This window comes from Protopterus annectens, chromosome 5.part0, assembly GCF_019279795.1.
Source record: "Protopterus annectens isolate FY-2018-M chromosome 5.part0, PAN1.0, whole genome shotgun sequence".
In the NCBI taxonomy this organism is placed as follows: Eukaryota; Metazoa; Chordata; order Ceratodontiformes; family Protopteridae; genus Protopterus; species Protopterus annectens.
In genome coordinates, this window is record NC_056735.1 from 1167449212 (window position 1) to 1167470764 (window position 21553).

The following is a 21553-nucleotide window of genomic DNA, read 5'->3' on the forward strand; positions in this document are numbered from 1 at the left end:
TCCTTTTTGGTAAAGATTGGAAGTGAAACCTGTATCCTTTGTCTATTGTTTGCAATGTCCATGTGTCTTTTGTAATGCAATGCCAGTTTTTCGAGAATAAAGCCAGCTTTCCGCCCAAGGGTGCTTCCAGTTGTTCCCTGGTAGACGGAATCAGAGTCAAGTCATTGTGTCTGTCCTGTGGAAGTGGTTGTAGTTGCAGCTGTGGCAGTACTCCTTTGGTTGGCAGGCTGCCATTGACGACCCCTGTAGGCACCCTTTGATTGACCTCTGCCTCTTGGGCGTCTATTCCTGCCCCTCTGTGCTCTGGAGGTGTCTGGAAAGGACCAATTCTTTGAAGGCCAGTTTCTACTAAACCTCGGAGGTTGAACTTGCAGAAAATCCTTTACTGTTTGCACAGATTTTGCTTTTTCTTCCACTTTCTTTAGAATCTCCTGTGCAGGGGAGCCAAATAAACTTTGTTTCTCCATTGGAGCATCTAGTAGTTTAGCCTTGACATGGTCTGGCAAGGATTGCTCTTTAGCCAGGCATGCCTCAATTACTGCCCCAGTCATAGCTGATCTAAATGAAGCCTCCAGTGCATCATAGCCACATTTTAAGAAATGATTACTGACCTGCTGAGAGTTGTGTACCAAATCCTGAAGGGACTTGCGGTCTAAAGGTTCAGGAGAAGAAAGCTTTTTATTCAGCTGATCTAACAAATATTCCTGGTACTGTATCATATGGAATTGACAGATTAATGCCCTGGCAGAAAGAGTAGCAGATGTATAAACCTTTTTACCCCATCTCTAATGCTCTTGACTCTCTTTCAGAGGGTAGGGGTTTTGGCAGTGGCAGCTGCAACACCTTTTGGGCCCTGAGAAATAGTTTCTGGGTCTGCAGCATGGGCTTTATACAAGTGGAAGTGAGAATCCGGGACCCTGTAATATCTGTCAGGTTTGGCAGGGGCCGGGGGAAGAGAATCAGGGGCAGAACTGACATCATTATACGCATCATCCACTACAGTTAGCACAGGTGGTATGGCTAAAGGCCTATGCTGTGGCAAATGTAAAAATGTCCTTAATCTTTTTCTAGAATCAGAAAAATCCTGACCCTGCCATTGAAAGTGTTCCCTCATTGAGTGTAAAGTCTCCCCAAAGGAAAATTCTTCAGGAGGGGAGGCAGAAGAAATAGAGTCTTCTGCATCTGAATCCTGATAAGGTGAATATGGCCCTTCCTGATGGTCTGATAAATCAGATCCATCCGAGGAATAATCAGAGGAGAGAGGTTCAGGGGGTTCAGTCCTAGGCCTTTTTTCGGGAGGAGGGTGGGAGGCCCTGTCTGGGTGAGGTTGGGAACCCCTAATCAAAGATATAAGGTCCTCAGCAAGGCTGAGAATCTGAGAACTTGAGGAAGGTCTCTGAGAAGTAGATTTGGCAGGTAAAGCTTTTGAAATTTTGGCAGCTTTAGCCCTGGAGAAGGCCTTAATAGACATAGAAGCAGGGGGCCTAGCTGCCCCACGTGCAGGAGTAGAAATGTCCAATGGAATGGTGTCGGACAATTGTGCGCTTGCTTCTTCGGTAGGGATTTCTGTAGCCGACTCAGCCGGGGCCGCTCTGGCCTCGGTTGTCAGAGGTATGTTTTCGGCAGAAGTAAGAACCGAGGACTCTGTTTCAGCCGAAACCGAGACACTCGCGGTAGGCCTAACCGTGGTTTCAGCCGAAACCGTGGGCCGCGAGTGTCGGTCCTCTTCCTTGCGTTTTTTGGCCAAATGCGTAGTCAGAGTCTCTGACGGCATTTTATATGCAAAAGCGTATCAAAAAAACTCTTCTGCAAACTCCGACCGACGTCTAAGAGTCCGTCGGTTGAAGGAGGCACAGGCTAAACAAGCTGATACGTCGTGGTCTGGGCCTACGCAAGGAAGGCAGTAAGAATGGAAATCCTTATGAGGTATTTGTTTCCCACAAGTTAAACAATTATTTACTTTGTCTGACATCGGCTGAGGCAAGAAAGAGTCCCCAACGGGGTACTTAGCTTTTTTAGAAGTCTTCAGTAGCTGAAATTTCTGGATCTGACCGACCGGCACTTGCGAACAGCTTCTGCTTCGGGCACCGCGTGGCAAGAAAGACTGAGGAAAATGGTGTCGGCTGATGCCTTTATACCCCAGAAGCTCTGATGTCGGGGAAAGTGCGACATCAGCTGAGGCCAGACCCAGACTTTGGAATCCGGCCGACCGAAGGGCTGCCTGAGGCAGGACAACCCATATGTTATGACTGCAGATGCATCCTTGAAGGACATCAACAAAGTCAGACAGAGGACTAGGTCCTCTAACTTAAACGGGCCTAGCCCTTGGTGAAAATAGCTTAGAAAGGAAACAACAATTAGGCAAAGCCCAGCAGTAAGACTAACAGCAATGCAGGGATACACAATAACAGGCCTACTGTAGAACGGCCAATCAAGAAACAGCAAAAACAGAGCAAATAATGCCACACAAGGTCTTAAACAGACACTAGATTATAAATGATCACTAAGTAGTTTGAATACAACTATTTTTGAAGTTATAAATTGAACAAGTAGAAAAAAATTTCACTTAGCCACGGCCAAGAAGAAGCACATCTGAGCTCAACGACCGGCAAACGAGATCTGGGGGAAGTCAGCAGTGCATGATGGGATACCTCCTTGCCATGAGCCAACCAGAAGGCTTTGAGCTAGAAAACTGTCGAGTCGGAGCCGAGGTTTGACTCCGAACCAAAGTGTAAGAATGAAGGCGAGATAGAACTACAGAACATCAAACTTTATCAGTTGATAAGAAAAAGCAGCACATTTCTAAGGAGTTGAAAACTTATAATTTTACTCTACATCACTAAAGCCACAAATCCCAGAGTCCCACGCACACCTAAGATCATCATGGAAAATGTCCTGGCTGTACTTTCTAAAAAGTAGAATCATCATTTCCATGGGACCAGACAGTTTACCTGGATGACTAATTAGCAGCACAAGCCACACCCTCACTGAACCCCTGCACTTGTTTAAAGTCTAGCCATGGGGTATGTCCCTGAGGTTTGGGAAACAGCTGCACTGGTGTCTCTGTACACAGATGTCAACTACCAAAGGTCCCAAGAACAGCAGGCCCATCAGCCTAACTAGCTTAATTTTCAAGACCATAGAATGTATTATATCTAACCTCAAACTATGATATCAAAAAACTCATACAACTGGATTCAAGACAGACTAGAAGCCCTATTCCTATACTCTGTCTATTGCAGATTTGTGTGCATAATCTATGCCTGGCATTCTGTGACATCAAAAATCCCACCCCGATGATTTCAAGTACCTTCACAGGATGAATGGCTACAGAAAAACTCAAAAGTATATGGACGTCCATCATCATACAAATAAAACAAGCTGCAGTGAGATTCATTACCCAACAGTTAACCTGTCTCTGGAACAAAATGACCCTTGCAAGATAGAGAGAGAGAGAGAGAAAGACCCTTGTCTCCTTCAAGACTAACCCTGATGACTAGATAGGCAACCACAAGTTAATTCCTGGCATGACATGTTTTTCCCTCCTAGAAGTATGTGTGTGCACATGTGTGTGTGTGTGTGTGTGGGGGGGGGGGGGTCTATAGTATGAACCAACACACATTTGGGTTTAAGAGTCATGAAAGGTTAGCGCATTAAAGTGAGTTTATTAAAACAAGAAGATTTGTAGAAAAATGTGACAGTGGATAATTGAAACTAACAATATCATTCTAAACCATATTTATGATTTGGAAGTAAATATGTGCAGTAATGAACCCCTACAGTATGAATGAGCAAATATCTGAAAATACTGCTTTGCATTCAGTAATTTTTATCTCCTACCCTCCAATTATTGAGCCAGCCAATGAAGATCTACCAATCAATTGTGAAAAGCCAAGCAAGGAGGAGATCAGGAAAGCTATCATCCAAATGAAAAATGGGAAAGCGGCAGGACCAGATAACATCCCGGCAGAGGCCCTTAAAGCAGACCTGAATACATCAGTGGAGATGTTGTACCCACTCTTTGAAAGAATCTGGGCAGAGGAAACTGTTCCTTCAGAATGGAAAGAGAGCCATCTCATTAAGCTTCCCAAGAAAGGGGACCTTAGCAAATGCGACAACTACAGAGGCATCAATCTATCAGTTCCAGGAAAAGTTTTCAACCGTATCCTTTTGGAAAGGATAAAGGACACCACTGACAAAAAGCTGAGAGAAGAGCAGGCAGGCTTCCGCAAAAATAGATCGTGTACTGATCAAATTGCAACGCTCAAAATAATTGTGGAACAGTCAGTTGAATGGAACTCACCATTGTATATCAACTTTGTTGACTTTGAAAAGGCGTTTGATAGCGTGGACAGAGAGACACTGTGGAGCCTTCTGAAGCACTATGGTATACCAACGAAAATAGTAAATTTGATAAAGAACTCGTACAATGGTCTAACATGCAGGGTTATACATGGAGGGCAGCTCTCTGAAAGCTTTCAAGTAAAAACTGGGGTCAGGCAAGGATGCTTACTGTCACCATTCCTCTTCCTGTTAGTTATCGATTGGATATGAAGAAATCTACTGCAGGTCAGAAAAATGGGATCCAATGGACCCTATGGAATCAGCTGGAAGATCTGGACTATGCTGATGATCTCGCCCTCATCTCTCACAGCCAGCAGCAAATGCAAAACAAGACAAATTTGGTGGCAGTTACAGCACTAGAGGTGGGTCTTAACATTAACAATCTGAAGACAAAGATCCTTAAATTAAACTCCACAAATACTAACCCTATCACTCTGCAAGGGAAGCCACTGGAGGAAGTGCAGTCCTTTACCTACCTTGGCAGCATAATTGACAAGCAGGGCAGATCAGAAGCTGATGTCAGGGCAAGGATAGGAAAAGCAAGAGCAGCCTTCATACAGTTAAATAGGGTCTGGAAAACAAGAGAACTATCCTTGATCAACAAGATAAGGCTGTTTAACTCTAACGTGAAGTCAGTACTGCTGTATGGGGCAGAGACCTGAGGGTTAAACAAGACCACCACTAAAAAACTTCAGACATTTACAAATAGCTGTCTCAGGAAGATTCTACGGATTCGATGGCCAGACACTATTAGCAACGCCACCCTTTTGGAAAGGACCAACCAACTTTCGATTGGGGAAGAAGTTAAGAGGAGGAGGTGGAGATGGATCGGGCATACTCTTCGCAAACCAGCAAACAACATTACAAGACAGGCGTTGCGCTGGAATCCTCAGGGGAAGAGAGGAAGAGGCCGCCCACGAAACACCTGGAGGCGAGACTTTGAGGCAGATGCTAAGCTTAGAGGCTACACATGGAACTAAATAGAACAGCTGGCCCAGGACAAGATTCGGTGGAGAGCTGTAGTTGGTGGCCCATACCCTGTCAAGGGTGACGGGCATAAGTAAGTAAGTAAGTACCCAGGTGGGAGGATGGCGTAATGGTTAAGGTGCTTACCTTAGAAACACAAGGTGCAGGGTTTGATTCTGACATGGGGTAAGTGGCTAGGCTTAAAATGGCCCAAAAGGGCAGTTAGCCTAGTACTAACTTATGAACCTAAATATACCACGAGTATTAGATGTAGTTATTCAAAGATGGTACAACCTGTTTCTGCAAATATGTCTTAAAATCTGTAAAAGTCTACAGTTGAAAGTGACTGTGCAGACTATAAAAAAGTCCAAAAAGTAGTACATCTACTCTCACTACACTGAATGAAGCAGTATCAGATAGCGTATTAAATAGAAACAGTAGCGATAACTGCATAGATCCTAACAGTGTATTTTAGGCATGCTTTCTATTTTTCATCTAGTGTTATTTATTCCTTTAGTCCTCCTTTCCCCTTGTACAGTGCTGGTTAATTGTACAATAAGTATGTTTTATTATCCTTATAACACAAAGGCAAAATGGGAACTAGAAAAAAGTCTTCCAACGGTTACAGTGATGATGCTGATTCAAGTTTTTAATAGAAATATGGAAAGCTGCATAGAAGTGTTCATAGGTAAATAGACGTTTACTAGGCTATGAACCTATAACCATTTAAAGCTGCAGAGAAGTGTTAAAGGAGTAACGTAGATGTCCTACTTTTCACTGATGCAGTATTCCTTAATATAGGGATATCCTACACAGAATATTGCTACATTCAGCCAGTACACAAAACCTTTGGGCTCTTCAGGGCACTGTATGTCAGACATTTGTCCCATGTCCACGATATAAGTTACATAGGCATTCTTATGTCACTTAATACTCTGAATTGAACTGCCCCAGAAGAACCAGAGCAAAGCAAGAGGAACAGAAAAGAAAGGACATGTGTATCCAAGAAAGGAGGACATCTTGACCACAGGAGTAAGGAAATGAAACAAAGAAAGGGGGAAGGAGGGAGGGCCAGAATACTGCAACAGTGAAGAGTAGGACATCTACTGTTTATGTCCTTCCTTATCACTCTTGCTGTATCCCTTACTAAAGGGAGAGTAAAAAATAAGCTACTGTACATGATAGAAGAGGAAGCAACAGAAAATCCATCCAAAAAACATGTAAGATGGCTCTGACAAATTCAGATCTGGCCCTAGAAATGTCATCCAACTTGTAGTGTTTAGTAAATGTATGTACCAAGTAACAGCTTCAAAAAACAGGTCAAGCACCCAAAACCCTTGAAAAAAAGCACTAGAAGAGGCTACCGCCCTGGCAGAATGAGCACAAACTGAAGAAAGCTGCTTAACATGAAAGCAACAAATAGCCTTAAAAATCCAAGAGAAGATGGTTTGCTTAGAAACAGCTAAACCAAATTTCTTGCATGAATGGAAAAAAAAATTGCTCAGTCAACATCTTTAGTTTTGTCCAAGCTGTCTCTCCAAATCTAAAGTATGCGGAATCCTCTCACCACTATTCTGAGGTGGAAGGAATGTGAATGGACTAAATTATGGACAAGTTATTAAACCATCTTGGGCATAAAAGAAGAAATGGTGCAGACAGAAAACGATCTCTGTGAAAAAATAAAAAAAGGGGAGAACTGTCATGAGGGCCTGGAGTTCAGAGACTCTTGCCAGAACAGTGAGCTACCAACAAAACAGAAAATATACTAGACCTGATCATCACAAACATGGGGACAAAATGCTCCACACCGGAAGTATATCCCTCATTGGTGAGATCAGACCATAAATTAATCTCACTGGAGATCCACATCCCGCCCCCACCCCCAGCAAAAAAGACCACAGTGAAGAACTTCTCAAAAGCAAACTTCACACTTCTTAAGACTGGAGTGGTATCCTTCAAGGCCCCCGAGCCAGTGGAAACCACAACCCACGCTGCTGAAACCCTTACAAATGCCTTCTACGAGCACCTCCAGGAATGTATGGATCAAGCAATCCCTAATAAAATCAAGACCTTTTCCACCAAAGGCAGGCCGGTCTGGTGGACATCAGCCATAAACAAACTCTACAACAAGAGGAGAAAGCTACTACATGACAGAGCAAAAACCCTAAATGGGAAGGCATCTCTGATCAATACTAGCAAAAAACTACGATCACTCATAAAATCATCCAAGGCCAACTTTGAGAGAAAAATCGCTAATGACACAAGACAATCATAATGCCTTCTTTAGCTATGTTAGAAACCTGGGTGGAAACTCCCAGATATGCTCAGAATTAGTCCAAAATGATAAACAAATCACTGAACCCACAGACATTGCCAACATACTGGCAGACAGGTTCAGTGCAAATTCCCAAAGGAGAAATATCTATCCCACCAGAGTCTAGCCTCCCAAACATCTCAGATGCCCAGGTGAGAGCTGCTCTCTCTAAAGCAAAAAACACAGCATCAATGGGACCGGACGGTGTCCCCGGCTGTGTGCTACACGAACTCAATGAGGAACTAAACCCACACATAAGGCTGCTGTTTAATCTTAGCCTTACTACAGGATCGTACCCAAAGAATGGCGTCACGGCAACTGTGGTCCCACTCCACAAAGGCGGTGCTTCTACGGACCCTGGAAATTACCGCCCCATAAGCTTGACGAGCCTTGTCTGCAAAGCTATGGAGAGGATCATAATGGAACTCATAAATAAAGACATCGGGGACCTACAGACACTGGATCCTACCCAATTTGGCTTTGTCAAGGGCAGATCCTGCCTCTTGAACTTGGTCGACTTTTGAAACAGTCACTAAGGCCATTGATGAGGGTAAGGCAGTTCACACAGCCTACCTTGACCTAGCAAAAGCATTCGACACAATACCCCACTCGGGCATCATAGAAAAGCTCACCAGCTTAGATGTAAACCCATATGTCACAAGATGGGTTGCAAACTGGCTCAAGGACAGAACACACAGGGTTAGAGTTGCTGGTGCCATGTCAGACTCTAAGCCGGTCACAGCGGTGTCCCACAGGGCTCAGTCCTGGGCCCCTCTTGTTCGGCATTTATTTTTCTGAAGTGCAGGCAAACATAGGGGATTGTGGCTGACAAAATTTGCAGATGACTGCAAACTGGGCACCATAATTGACACTCCATCAGACACAGACATCCTCCAGAAAGGTCTCATAGAAATGGATAACTGGTGCCAGAGCCATGGCCTTAAGCTAAATGCCAAAAATGTATAGTCATACCCTTTGGGAAAAACAAGGTAACCCCTAATTACCACATAGGTGGTAATCCATTAAACACGGAAGAAGTTATCAGGGACCTGGGGACCCAAGTTGACAGTAACCTCTCTTTTGACACTCACATTGCCAAAGTGGTTAGGAAGACCTTCTACATTGCCCACCTGATCATGAAGGGATTCACATCCAGATCAGGAGAGGTCATTGTACCCCTGTACTCTTCACTTATCAGACCAAATGATTGAGTACAACGCCCCATTCGGAATGTACCTTACCAGACACCTGCAGCAGTTGGAAAGACCCCAAAAGTTCCTCACCAAAAGGATAAAGGGGCTCAAACATATGTCATACGATGCCCGACTGAAGAAACTCCAGCTCTATTCAGTCGCATACCATCTGCTCAGAGGTGATCTGTGCCTGACATACAAGGCCATGTCCAACCCGGAATTAATGGACATGCTCCACCTCAAAAAATCCAAATCCACCAGAGCCACGAGAGCAAGAGACTTAAACCTCAACACGGATATAAACAGGATGTGCTGGAGGGACAGATTCATCACCCAGAGACTCCCTACACTATGGAACAGAATCCCAGTCCATGTGAGGCAGAGCCCCTCACTGACTCAGTTCAAGAGAAATCTTGACGAGTGGATGGGAGATCGTAGGTTTACCCCGGGAATCATCTCTGTATCACTGCTGGACAGAGGCACAGCAAACTAATGGGTATAGTATTCTCATCCTAAGGGGTGGTGAAAGCCACACACACTCTGGCTAGGCTTATAAATGCCCTAGGGCAGATAGCCTAGTATGAACCTATGAACCTAAAACAGTCTTCCAAGTACAAAACTACAAAACAGAAGTTGTTGCAGGTTCAAAAGGAGGCCACGTCAACTTTTCCAAAACAAAATTAAAGGTACTAAAAAGATGGAATGGGCTTTCTTGCAGCTCTAATATGAAGGATGCCTTTCAAAAATCATTCAATTTCAAATCTAGAGGAATGTGGCAGATCAAAAGGCAGACAACACAAAACGTCTGACAAATGAGTTTTAACTGGGAAGTATGTCAGCCCAAAACTGAGCAAATCCACAAAGAACAGTGGGAATATCTATTAAGAGAGAGTCTGTTCAGGTTTGTGACACCAAATAAAAAATGTTTTCCACTTAGCAACATAGGATTATCTAGTTGTGGGTTTTCCAGCCTCCTGCAAAACCCTAAGCACTTACTGAGAAAACTGGTGTCAAAAAGGGAACAAAAACACCATCACCAAAACAGTCAAATGTAGGGTGAGCAGATGAGGGTGAATATGACAGCTCTTTGTCCAGTATGAGGAAATCCATCCTTTGAAGTAACCTGTAATGCTTGCCCATGGCCAGATGAAACTGAAAAGAGAAACCATTGCTGTTTGGGCCAGAAGAAAGTCACCAAGATTTTGCATCCATCTCACATGATCTCATGTAAAACTTTGAGCAGAGGAAGAGGAGGATAAGCATACATAAACATCCTTTTCCAAGAAAATGGCAAGATGTCCACTTTCCAAGCCATAAGACTCAGTACTCGGGAAAAGAACCTGGGAAGACGTCTATTCAGAGAGGAAGCAAACAGATCTACTTGAGGAGTACCCCATCAGCAGATAATGGCCAGAAAGATCCCTTGTGAAGCCTGCATTTGTGAGGATCTGCCCTGGACCTGCACAGGTCATCTGCCACTACACTGTGCTCTGAGGGAATGCAAACTGCCTGAAGGATCACATGATGGCTAACAGCAAACTCAGTCTGCAAAGGAGGTATGATTTTGTGCTCGCTTGCTTTCATATCACATGACAGTGTTGCTGCCCGCGTACACCCTGACAGGACTCGGAACCTAGAGGGGATGCAGGCCTTGAAGAGCCGAAGGCAGAGCACTCATCTCTTTTACGTTGATATGGTCAACTATTTGTTGGGGAGACCACACTCCCTGGACCCTGATGTTGGAAGAAACCCCCAACCACCCTTGATATTGAAAGAAGCCCCCAACCCACACCTGAAGAATTAATATAAAGCTCCAGAGAGGCAGGTCTGGATTCACAGATATCTGATGCACCCACCACAGAAATTACAGTTTGCCAAATTCCATGGAATTACTATGTTGAAACCAAATAGTCTTCATATACCACTGAGGTTTCCTCATGTGCAGACTGATGAAATGAACCACAGGAATGGTTGTAGCCATGTAGCCCAGAAACCCTCTTGCAGACATCACTTGTAAAAGAGGAGGAGACAGGAAGAAAGCTGTCAAGAATGAGAGCTTAGGAGGAAGAAAAGGCATCAAAGGCAGGGTCCAAATCTTGTATCCCAGGAAAACCTGATTTTGTGAAGGGTAAGAACAGATATTTGACAGTAACAGCAAACCCCCACACTGCAAATCAGGAGCACGGTAAAGTCTAGATTCTGTAGAATAAGCTGATGAGAAGCAGCTTGAATAAAAAGGTCAAAGAGATAGGGAAAAATCTTGATATCGTGGATTCTGCAGTATGCTATGACCGGAGCAAGACATTTAATAAAGACCCTCAAAAGCTATAGAAAGACAAAAGGCAAAGCAGAGAACTAATAATGAGGGGAACAGAGAACCCTAAATTTTTTTCTGAAGACAGGATGAATAGGAATGTGGAGATGAGCATCCGTCAGGTCCAGAGAAAACAGGTAGGCCTGAGGAAGCAGCAGAGGAGACGGGGACTGGTGAGAGAACATTTTGAAAGTGGGGACCATCAGAAAAATGTTAAGAAAGGAGAGATCCAGAATGGGCCTCCAGCAGCCCTCCATCCTGGGAACAGAATCATCCTGGAATAAAAGCCTGTGCCTCTCTGGGAAGAAGGAGCAGAATGAATAGTTCCATGAGCTAAAAGGTCCTGAAGAATAAAAGGAAAGTAATGAAGTTAGGAATTTGGAGTCTGAAGAACCCATGAAAAGAGTCGACGGGATTTCCAAACCATGAAATAACTTTTCTGCATTATGGAAAGAACCCAGGAATCTGATCTGCTGCCAAATGGGATAAGGCAAAGTTAATGAGAGGGGAAACAGGAAACCTGGCCTAGGGGTAAGGAACAACAGATGCCAAATAGAAAGTACAGTTGTATAAACTTACCATAACAGATGTCCTACTGATCACGGTTGCAGTATTCCTGACATGCGAGTTGTCACCACAGACGTTCAGCTGGGGCACCAAAGCTTTACCTTCCTGGGGTAGTACATCAGATGCATGACTTCAGCTTGTATGCACTGAGATATAAAAAGACGGACAGACCAGCATGGATCCTCGGACTATCTCCAAGCCAGCTGCCTGAAGACTACTGAGACAGGGAGACTGGTCAGCTAAAAAGGGTGTAGACTGAATAGATAAGAAAACTCCTCAGTTCCCATGTAACAGCTGAGATTAAAGCACAGTGAGAGAAGAATAAGAAAAAGCTGAAGTGAGGCAGAAAGAGGGGATGGAGGGTAGGTTGGAATAGGACTGTTATGGTAAACTCTTAAACAACTGTACTATGTCCTGACTGAAGTAACTGTTGCAGTATTCCTGACATATGGGTGACTCCCAGAGCTGGTGGAGGAAGGAAGGGTGGTTGGCTACTAAGCAGAAGTACTGTCCAGCAGTCCGGATAGGAATGACTTAGGAAAGGTTGCCCTGGACCTGCTGAAAGCATCAATTCTGTACTGTTTGGTACGGGTAAGTACAGAGGACCAAGTGGCAGCCTCCAAGATAGACGTGGAGTCTACTCCTTGGTTAAAATCTCCAGAGGAAGCCCCTACCTTAGTGGAATGTGCTTCACCACACAAGACAAGGTCTTACCATAGTGCGAATAGCAGAAAGAGAGCCTTAGAAATCCAAGCTGTAACAGCTTGTTTGGAGGAGAACAGCTGGCCCAGCTTAGGGCTCATAAATGATACAAAAAGCTGGTCAATCTTTCTGAAAGATTTAGTCTTGCCCAGATAAAATGTGAGTTTCTTGTGAACGCCCACAGATAGCAAGATTTTCCCCTCCCCTGTTTTGTGGCTTGGGAAAGAAAGTGGGCACTTGTCTAGGCTGAGAGACAGCTCATTCATTACCTTAGGCATGAAGGACAAGTAACCCTGAGTCACGGTGTCCTTTTGAAAAATAATAAAAGGGGGAATGACCATGAGAGCTTGTAACTCAAAAAATCCTCCTAGATGAGATGAGTCTCAAAAGAAAGACCTTTCTCAAAGTACATAATTTTAGAAAAGCCGATGTTTCTGGTTCAAAAGGAGGCAGTGTAAGCTCCGACAGCACAAATTTAAGATTCCAAGGGGGAAGAACTGTTTCTTTGCTGGGTTAAGATGCAGCACACCCTTTAGGAAAAGCCTGACCTCCACCTTAGTCATAAGTGGAGGGTTAAGAGGGCGGCAGGCATCGATAGCAGATGGGTAAAGCTTTTATAAAAAAAGAGTAAGCAAAAAGTACAGTTGCGCACACTTATCATAAATGTAGATGTTAGAGTGTATTCACTGTTGCAGTCATCACATTTGGGTTATCTGCCTGCAAGTAGCCCTCAGATGGCCTGAATACCAGAGTCTTGGATTCCTGCGTCGGATGCAGTCTCTTCTTCCATGACATCAGGGGTATAAAACATGCAGCCGACGCCATTACATCAGTTTTTCTTGCCCCAGATGTCAGGTGCCCCCACAATGGGAAGCAATTATATGTTATGGTACACCTTCATCAAAAAGTAAATACACCAGAAAACTTAAAATACACCAAACAAGAAGGAAAGGTAGAGAGCCAAGAGAAGCAGGGGGCTGGAGGGAGGGTAATCAGGACTGCAACAGTGAATACACTCGAACATCTACACTTATGGTAAGTGTACACAACTTTACTATGTTCTTCGTGTTTCACTGTTGCAGTCGTCACATTTGGGTCGACTCCCAAAGCTAAGGAAGGCAGGAAGAATTTAGAGAGCATTAGGGCCAGCTATTAAGCCCTGCAAGACTGCAGTGGAAAAACCAGCTCTGGATTTAGAAAACAATAGGCATGTGATGATGCTTGGTGACTATATGTACAGAGCTCCAGGTAGCAGCTGCTAGGATGTCCTTGGTAGGGACTCCCCTGTGAAAGGTTGTAGAGGTAGCTGCAGCCCTGGTGAAATGTGATCTTATCCCCTGTGGGGTAGGTTTTCCATGGTGCTTTTAGCTGAAATGAATGCAATGGGCTATAAATTTAGAAATGGTTTGCTTTGAAATGGCCTTCCCCTCTGCCCCCTGCAGCAAAGCCAACTAACAGCTGTTCAGATTTTCTGAGAGGCTTAGTCCTGTCCAAATAAAGTCTAAGTTGTCTGTGCACGTCCAGAGAGTGAAGTATTCGTTCACCTTTGTTTTGTGGATTATGGAAAAAAGTAGGCAAATGAATGGACTGATTTAGGGCTACACCAGACACCACCTTGGGCATAAAGGAAGGATTGGTCCTGAGGGAAACCCTGTCTGCATGGAAGATAATGAAGGGCTCCACTGCCATGAGGGCCTGTAATTCAGACACTCCGCTTGCTGAAGTGATGGCTAGAAGGAAGGCTGTTTTATAAGAAAGGAATTTCAACTCTGCAGTTGCAGCTGGTTCAAAGGGAGGGAGAGTGAGCTTTTCCAATACAAAGTTAAGATCCCAGGCTGGAGTAGGGGCTCTCCTGGGGGGGGGGGGGTCTTAAATATTTGGTCCCTCTAAGGAATTGCTTTAGCAGAGGGTGAGAGAAGAGGAGTGGCTCAGTATTATACTGTGCTAAAATGGCAGAGACATGAGTTTTAAATGACGAGAAGGATAGGCCCTTGTGGAGCATTTCTGTTAAGTACTAAAGAATATTAAGTAAGTTGTGCCCATCCCCTGAGTCTGGCTGCAGGAACAGTATCTTTTCCACTTTTCAGCATAGGATTTTCTAGTACTAGGCCTCCTTGCCTCCAGAATGACATCTAGCACCTGCTTACTGAGGGATGCTATTGGAGAGCTCAAGGAATTAGCCAGGCTGCAAGGTTTAAAGTTGAAGGTGCAGAATCTGATCCGCCTGCTGGGACAGCAGAGAAGGGGTCTGAGGCAGGTGCCATGGTTCCAACAGTGTCATACTACGCAAGAGGGGGTACCAGTCCTGGCGTGGCCAGTCTAGTGCAATCAGTATTGTCCTTGGCTTGTCCTGTTTGGTCTTTTGCAGAACCTTCAAGAGGAGAGGCAGAGGGGGAAAGGCATAAACCAAGAGGCTTTCCCAGGTAAAGGACAGGGCATCCACTTTCCAAGCTTGACTTTGGGAAGTCCTTGTGCAGAATTTGTCCAATTGCTAATTCTGAGGGGAGGCAAATAGGTCTATCTCTGGAGTCCCCCATTTGTTCCTTAAGAGGTTGAATATTTTTGGTTCCAGTTTCCATTCGTGTGGGTCTATGAGATTTATGCTTGGGTCGTCTGCTAGTGAATTTAGCTTGCCAGGCAGGAATTGAGCTTGTAGGTGCACTTGGTAGCTCAAGGCTATGTTCCACAGAGCCATGGCTAGTCTGCAGAGAGGGTACGAGTGGGTTCCCCCCTGCTTATGTACCACATAACTGTGGTGGTGTCCGTCTTTACCAACAGTTGCCCTGGAAGAATGCGGTCTTTGAAGGCTGTCAGGGAATTCTGTACAGCTAACATTTCTTTTTGGCTGATATGTAGGTGCATCTGTCTCTGGTTCCATTTGCCCTGAATGCACTGCCCTGCCAACTGAGCCCCCCATGCATAGTCGGATGCGTCTGTTGTTAGGGTTTGGGCAGCAGGGGGTAGAGTGAAAGGGAGCCCCTTGTTGTGGTAGCAGGCCTCTGCCCAAACAAAGGAACTCCGTCTTTATACAAGGAGCGATAGGAATCATTGATTCCAGGTCCTAAGAATGTTGACACCAGAAGCATTTTAGATACTATTGTAGTTTCCTCATATGCAGCCTTGCATATGGAATTAGTAGAATGCAAAAGGCCATGAACCTCAGGGCTTGCAGATTTTTCCTTGCAGATAGCTAGGTCTTTGTGGCCAATAGTTTGAAGTAGGTTGTCAATTAAACCAGTTTCTCTGGAGTGAGGAAAGCCATGTGGGAAGTTGTGTTCAAGCTTGCTTCCAGGAATACAATCTGTTGGTAGGGTACTAGGTGAGATTTCTTTTCGTTTATGGTGTACCCCAGTGAGGTTAAAAGTTTCTTTACAAATGCCAGATGTTTTAATAGCAAGCCCTGGCTTTCTGCATGAAATCAGGCAATTGTCCAAGTATGGGTATATTTGAATATTTCTCTGCCTGCAAAATGCAATGGCTGGAGCTAGGCACTTTGTGAATACCCTGGGCTCAGTAGAGAAGCCAAAGGTAAGTGCAGAGAATGGAGCCTGTCCTAAACCGTAGGTATTTCCTGCAAGATTCCCTTATTGGAATGGGCAGGTAAGCTTCTTTAAGTCCAAGGTTGCCAACCAGGCATCTTTGCCTAGCATAGGAAGCAGCTGTTGAAGTGTCAGCATTTTGAATTTTGGGATTACCAGAAAGGTGTTTAGAATAGAGAGGTCCAGGATAGGACGCCAGGAGCAGTCTTTTCTGGGTACCAGGAAAAGTCTTGAATAAAAAACCTTGCCACCTTTGTTCTGCTGGGACAGGTTGAATAGCCCCGACACTTAGAAGAGAGAGAACCTGCTGTTGGGCCTCCGCCCACTGATTTGGGGGTAGGTGTGGCCAACCGTTTGGGGTTGGTAGGGTGTGAAGTGAAATCTGTATCCTTGGGAAACTATATTCAAAACCCATTTGTCCTGCGTAATGGGTTCCCAGTTTTTTGCATGCAGGGCGAGCTTTCCTCCTAAGGGAGCAAGCAGTTGAGCAGGGTTTGGAAGGGTTAAGGTTAAGTCACTGTGCCATTTTTTCCATAGGGGGTTGGGCTTACTACTCCCTGCTTTGGAAGCCCCCCTATGCGTAGCCTGAGACTGTAGCCTAGGTAGTCTGCTGTTCCTGGGTTTGGACTGAGGAAGCCTAGAAGAGACTCGAAAGGACCAATTCTTTGAAGGCCAATGCCTACTAAATAGTACAGTTGTGTACCTACCATAAATGTAGATGTTCCGAGTGTATTCACTGTTGCAGTCATTACAGTTGGGTTATCCTGCTGGCAGGCAGTCGGCCTGAATTCCAAAGTCTAGGTCCGGCGTCGGTTGCTGTCGCCTCCTCCCTGACGTCAGTGCGCCAGCGGTATAAAAGATGCAGCCGATGCCATTTTCTTCGTTTTTTCTTGCCCCAGATGTGAGGTGCCCCTAAAAAGGTAGGCTAAATTATGCCAATAAGCATGCACACACAAAAAACAACTTTTCCTTCATCTACAAGCAAATGCACCACATAGGTTGTATAGAATAGAGAAATACAGACAAGTCCCAGCAAGGAAAAGGGGGATGGTGGGAGGGTAACCTGGACTACAACAGTGAATACACTCAAACATCTACATTTATGGTAGGTACACAACTGTACTATGTTCATCGTGTTTCACTGTTGCAGTCATTACAGTTGGGTTGAATCCCAAAGCTAAGGTTGGGGGGCTGGTGCTAAATAGGATTAGGAGAGGCTAGGAGGCCCTGCAGAACTGCAGTGGCAAAGCCTGCCCTGGACTTAGAATAGAAAGGTAAGTGATGGTGCTTTGTAAAAGTATGCACTGAACTCCAAGTTGCAGCCTCTAAGATGTCTTTGGTTGGTACTCCTCTGAGGAAGGCTGCTGAAGTGGCTGCTGCTCTGGTTGAATGTGGCCTAATGCCCTTAGGCACTGATTTGCCATGCTGTGAATAGCAGAAATGAATGCAGTGACCTATCCACTTTGAAATAGTCTGTTTCGAGATAGGCTTTTCTTGTGATCCTGCAGCATATGCCACTAGAAGTTGTTCAGTCTTTCTGAAAGCTTTGGTTCTGTCCAAGTAGAAGCGCAGCTGCCTGTGAATTTCCAAAGAATGCAGAAGTCTCTCACCTTTATTCTGTGGGTTTGGGTAAAAGGTGGGCAAATTAATAGCTTGGTTAAGGGCCACACTGGACACTACCTTAGGCATAAATGTAGGGTTTGTCCTTAGAGAAACCCTATCAGGATGGAAAATGATAAAAGGTTCCACAGCCATGAGTGCCTGTAACTCTGAGACTCGTCTAGCGGAGGTTATTGCCAGGAGCAGAGCTGTTTTCCAGGATAAGAATTTTATATCAGCTGCAGAGGCTGGCTCAAACAGAGGCAGTGTGAGTTTTTCCAAGACATAGTTGAGGTCCCAAGCAGGTACTGGTGCTCTCCTTGGAAGTCTTATGTTTTTGGCCCCTCTGAGGTACTGCCTTAGTAATGGATGAGAAAAAATAAGTGGTTCTGTATTGTAATGAGCTGAAATGGCAGAGGCATGAATTTTAATTGATGAAAAGGAAAGGCCTTTATCCAGCATCTCAGTTAAGTATTGCAAAATCTGAGGAATATTTGGAACAGTCGTGTCAATACCTTGTGCCTGGTTCCAAGCACAGAATCTCTTCCATTTTTCTGCATAAGAATTTCTGGTGCTAGGCCTCCTGGCCTCCAAAATAACATCCATCACTGCTTTAGAGAGAGGTGTGTCTTGAATGGCTACATTATCTGCCATGCTGCTAGGTTTAAAGTCCTGAGTTGGCTGTGCAGTATCTGACTGTCTTGCTGGGTCAATAAGTGAGGAATTTGAGGTAATGTCCAAGCTGGGCATTGAGACAAGCTCTTTAGGATTCGGTACCAGTGCTGGCGGGGCCAGTATGGGGCAATCAGTATCATTTTTGGCTTCTCTTGTCTGACCTTGAGGAGTACCTTGGGGAGGAGAGGCAGAGGAGGAAAGGCATATACTGTTAGGTTTTTCCAGCTGAAAGATAGAGTATCCACTTTCCATGCTTGCTTGTGATAAGTCCTTGTGCAGAATCTCTGTAGTTGGCAGTTGTGAGGGGAGGCAAATAGGTCTATGTCCGGGCATCCCCAGTTCCTTATTATGTTGAAGACTTGTGGATCCAATTTCCACTCGTAGGGATCCATTAGGTTTCTGCTTAGTTCGTCTGCCAGAGTATTTATCCTTCCTGGTAGGAATTGTGCTTGCAGATGTACTTGGTAAGTCAGTGCTGTGTCCCACAAGTTCATGGCTAGTTTGCAGAGGGGGTAGGAATGCGTGCCCCCCTGCTTCTTAATGTACCACATTACTGTAGTATTGTCCATCTTTATCAGTAGTTGTCCTGGATGAAGTTGATCCTTGAAGGCTGTCAGGGCATTCTGAACAGCTAGCATCTCTTTTTGATTGATATGTAGATACATTTGACTTGCGGACCATGTGCCCTGAATACATCTTCCTGCCATATGGGCCCCCCAGGCATAATCTGATGCATCTGTTGTCAATGTCTGCCTGGCTGTGGGTAAGGTGAATGGCTGTCCTGTGTTGAGGTGACAGGCTTTTGCCCACCATCGAAATGGGGGTAATTATTGTTTCCAGGCTGTGGCAATGTTGAGTCCAAACACTTTTTAGATACCATTGAAGTTTCCTCATATGCAGTCCTGCATATGGAAATAGCAGTATGCAGGATGCCATGAAGCCCAAAGCCTGCAGAATTTTTCTTGCAGATAACTGGGTCTTTGTTGCCAACATTCTGAAATAAGTAGTCAGTTGTCTGTGTTTGGCGTGAGATAAGCCATCTGGGCAGTTGTATTTAAGACTGCACCCAGGAATATTATCTCTTGAGAGGGTACGAGCTTTGATTTCTTTTCGTTTACTGTGTACCCTAGACCTGTTAGTAATCTTTTTACAAACGCCAGATGCTGTAGCAGGATGTCCTTGTTCTCTGCTTGAATAAGGCAGTCGTCCAAGTAAGGATATATTTGTATTCCTCTTTGTCTGCAAAATGCAATTACTGGTGCCAGGCATTTTGTGAGGACCCTGGGCGCAGTAGATAAGCCACAGGGCAGTGCAGAGAATTGGCCAGCTATAAATCTGAGGTATCTTCTGCATGATTGTCTGATTGAGACATGCAGGTATGCCTCTTTTAGGTCTAAAGTCACAAGCCAAGCCTTCTTGCCCAGCATGGGCAGACGCTGCTGCAGAGTTAACATTTTGAATTTTGGAATATCCAGGAATGTGTTTAGGATAGACAGGTCCAGTATTGGTCTCCAGGCTTTGTTCCTTCTGGGTACCAAGAATAGCCTCGAGTAAAATCCTTGTCCCTGCTCTTGCTGTGGTACTTGCAGAATGGCTCTCATGTCCATGAGGGATGAAACTTGTTTTTGTGCCTCTGCCCATTGATTGTGTGGCAGGTCTGACATTCCATTTGGCCTTGGCAGGGTGTGAAAGTGGAATCTGTAGCCTTGAGATACGATATTTAAGACCCATTTGTCCTGGGTGATCCTGTGCCAGTTTTGTGAAAAATGTGCTAGTCCCCCCCCCCCCCCCCCCAAAGGAGCTGCCAGAAGATAAGTGCTTGGTGCTGGCAAAGGAAAGTCATTGAGACTGTTTCCTGTATGGCTGTGATTTTTCCTGTATGGCTGTGATTTTTCCTCTCTGCTTTTGGAGGTAGAAGCACCCCATTGTTTAGGCCTGTATGAGCCTTGGGGCTGTGATCTGCCTCTGGGGCATCTGTATCTGCCTCTTTGTGGCCTGTCCGACACTGGAAATGACCAATTCCTTTGTAGGCCAGTTCCTGCTAAATCTGGGAGGCTGTGCCTGTAAGAAATCCTTCACTGTTTGCATAGATTTTGCTTTGTCCTCCATTTTCAACAACACCTCTTCTGCTTTAACACCAGACAAGGTATCATGTTGTAATGGAGCATCTAATAGTTTTGCTTTAACATGATCGGGCAGATTCTGTTCTTTTAACCATGCATGTCTCCTAATGACAGAACCTGTAACTGTGGCCCTGCATGAGGCCTCTAGAGAATCAAAACCACATTGCAAAGTATGCTTTCCCACTTGTTCAGCTGCATGCAATAAATCCTGCATTTCTTTGTTTTCTGCACATTCTGAATTTGTCAACATTTTCTGTTTAAGCAGTGACATAAGATATTTCTGATATTTAAGCATATGAAACTGACAATTTAAAGCTCTTACAGCCAAGGTAGCAGAAGTATAAATCTTTTCCCATCATCTGTCCAGGGCCCTTGAATCCCTATCAGAGGGGATAGGGTTTTTTGCAGTGGAAGCCTTGACCCCCTTGGGACCCTGAGAAATAGTTTCTGGGTCAGCAGCAGGGTTTTTGTAAAGAAATTTATGTGAATCAGGAACCCTTTAGTATCTGTCTGGCTTAACAGGAGCTGGTGGTAAAGAGTCAGGAGACAGACCGGACTCTGAAAATACAGCATCTACAATGTCTAAAACAGGAGGAATAGCAAGGGGTCTGTGCTGAGGTAATAAAATGAAGTCTGAGCCTTTTCTTGGATTCTGAGTAATCTTGGCTCTCCCAAAGGAAATGCTCCCTCATAGTATGCAGGGTCTCTCCAAAAGAATAATCCTCAGCATCAGAATCCTCATAGGGAGGAAGGGAACATTCCTGTTCAGAAGAGGAATCAGAGGAAATGGAAACCTGATCTGAAGATTCATATTCTATCTCTTGCTTAGGCCTCTTATCAGGGGGGGATGGGAACCCCTGATCAAAGTAATTAGGTCTTCGGCCATTTTAAGCATCTGTTTTTTAGGCATGGAGGCCAGTCCAGGAGAATGCTGTACTTGCTTCTTTGTCTTTAGAGCTGCTTTAGTCTTTGCCTTTGAAGCTGAAGTTGGCTTTACATATAACTGTGTAGGCCTGAAAACACCCTCAGAAGCCGATGCCTGCTCAGCGGCTCTGGACCCATCTGAGGGAATAGTTTCCGAGTGTCCAATACCTTGAGTTTCCAACGGCCTAGTCAGCTCCACGTGGGAGTCGGAAGCGGCCTGTGGCTCTGAGGCAGCAGGAGTCGGGGGGCTGCGAAAGTGCCTCACTGAGAACTGGCGAACCGGCGACAGGCCT

General features: G+C 44.9%; 1 protein-coding gene across 2 annotated transcripts in view; it reads right to left on the reverse strand.

The window, feature by feature from the left end:
* The window catches only part of CWF19L1 (CWF19 like cell cycle control factor 1), a 633757-nt gene that overhangs the window by 194930 nt on the left and 417274 nt on the right, over nucleotides 1-21553 (reverse strand). The gene's annotated exons all lie outside the window — the stretch shown is intronic.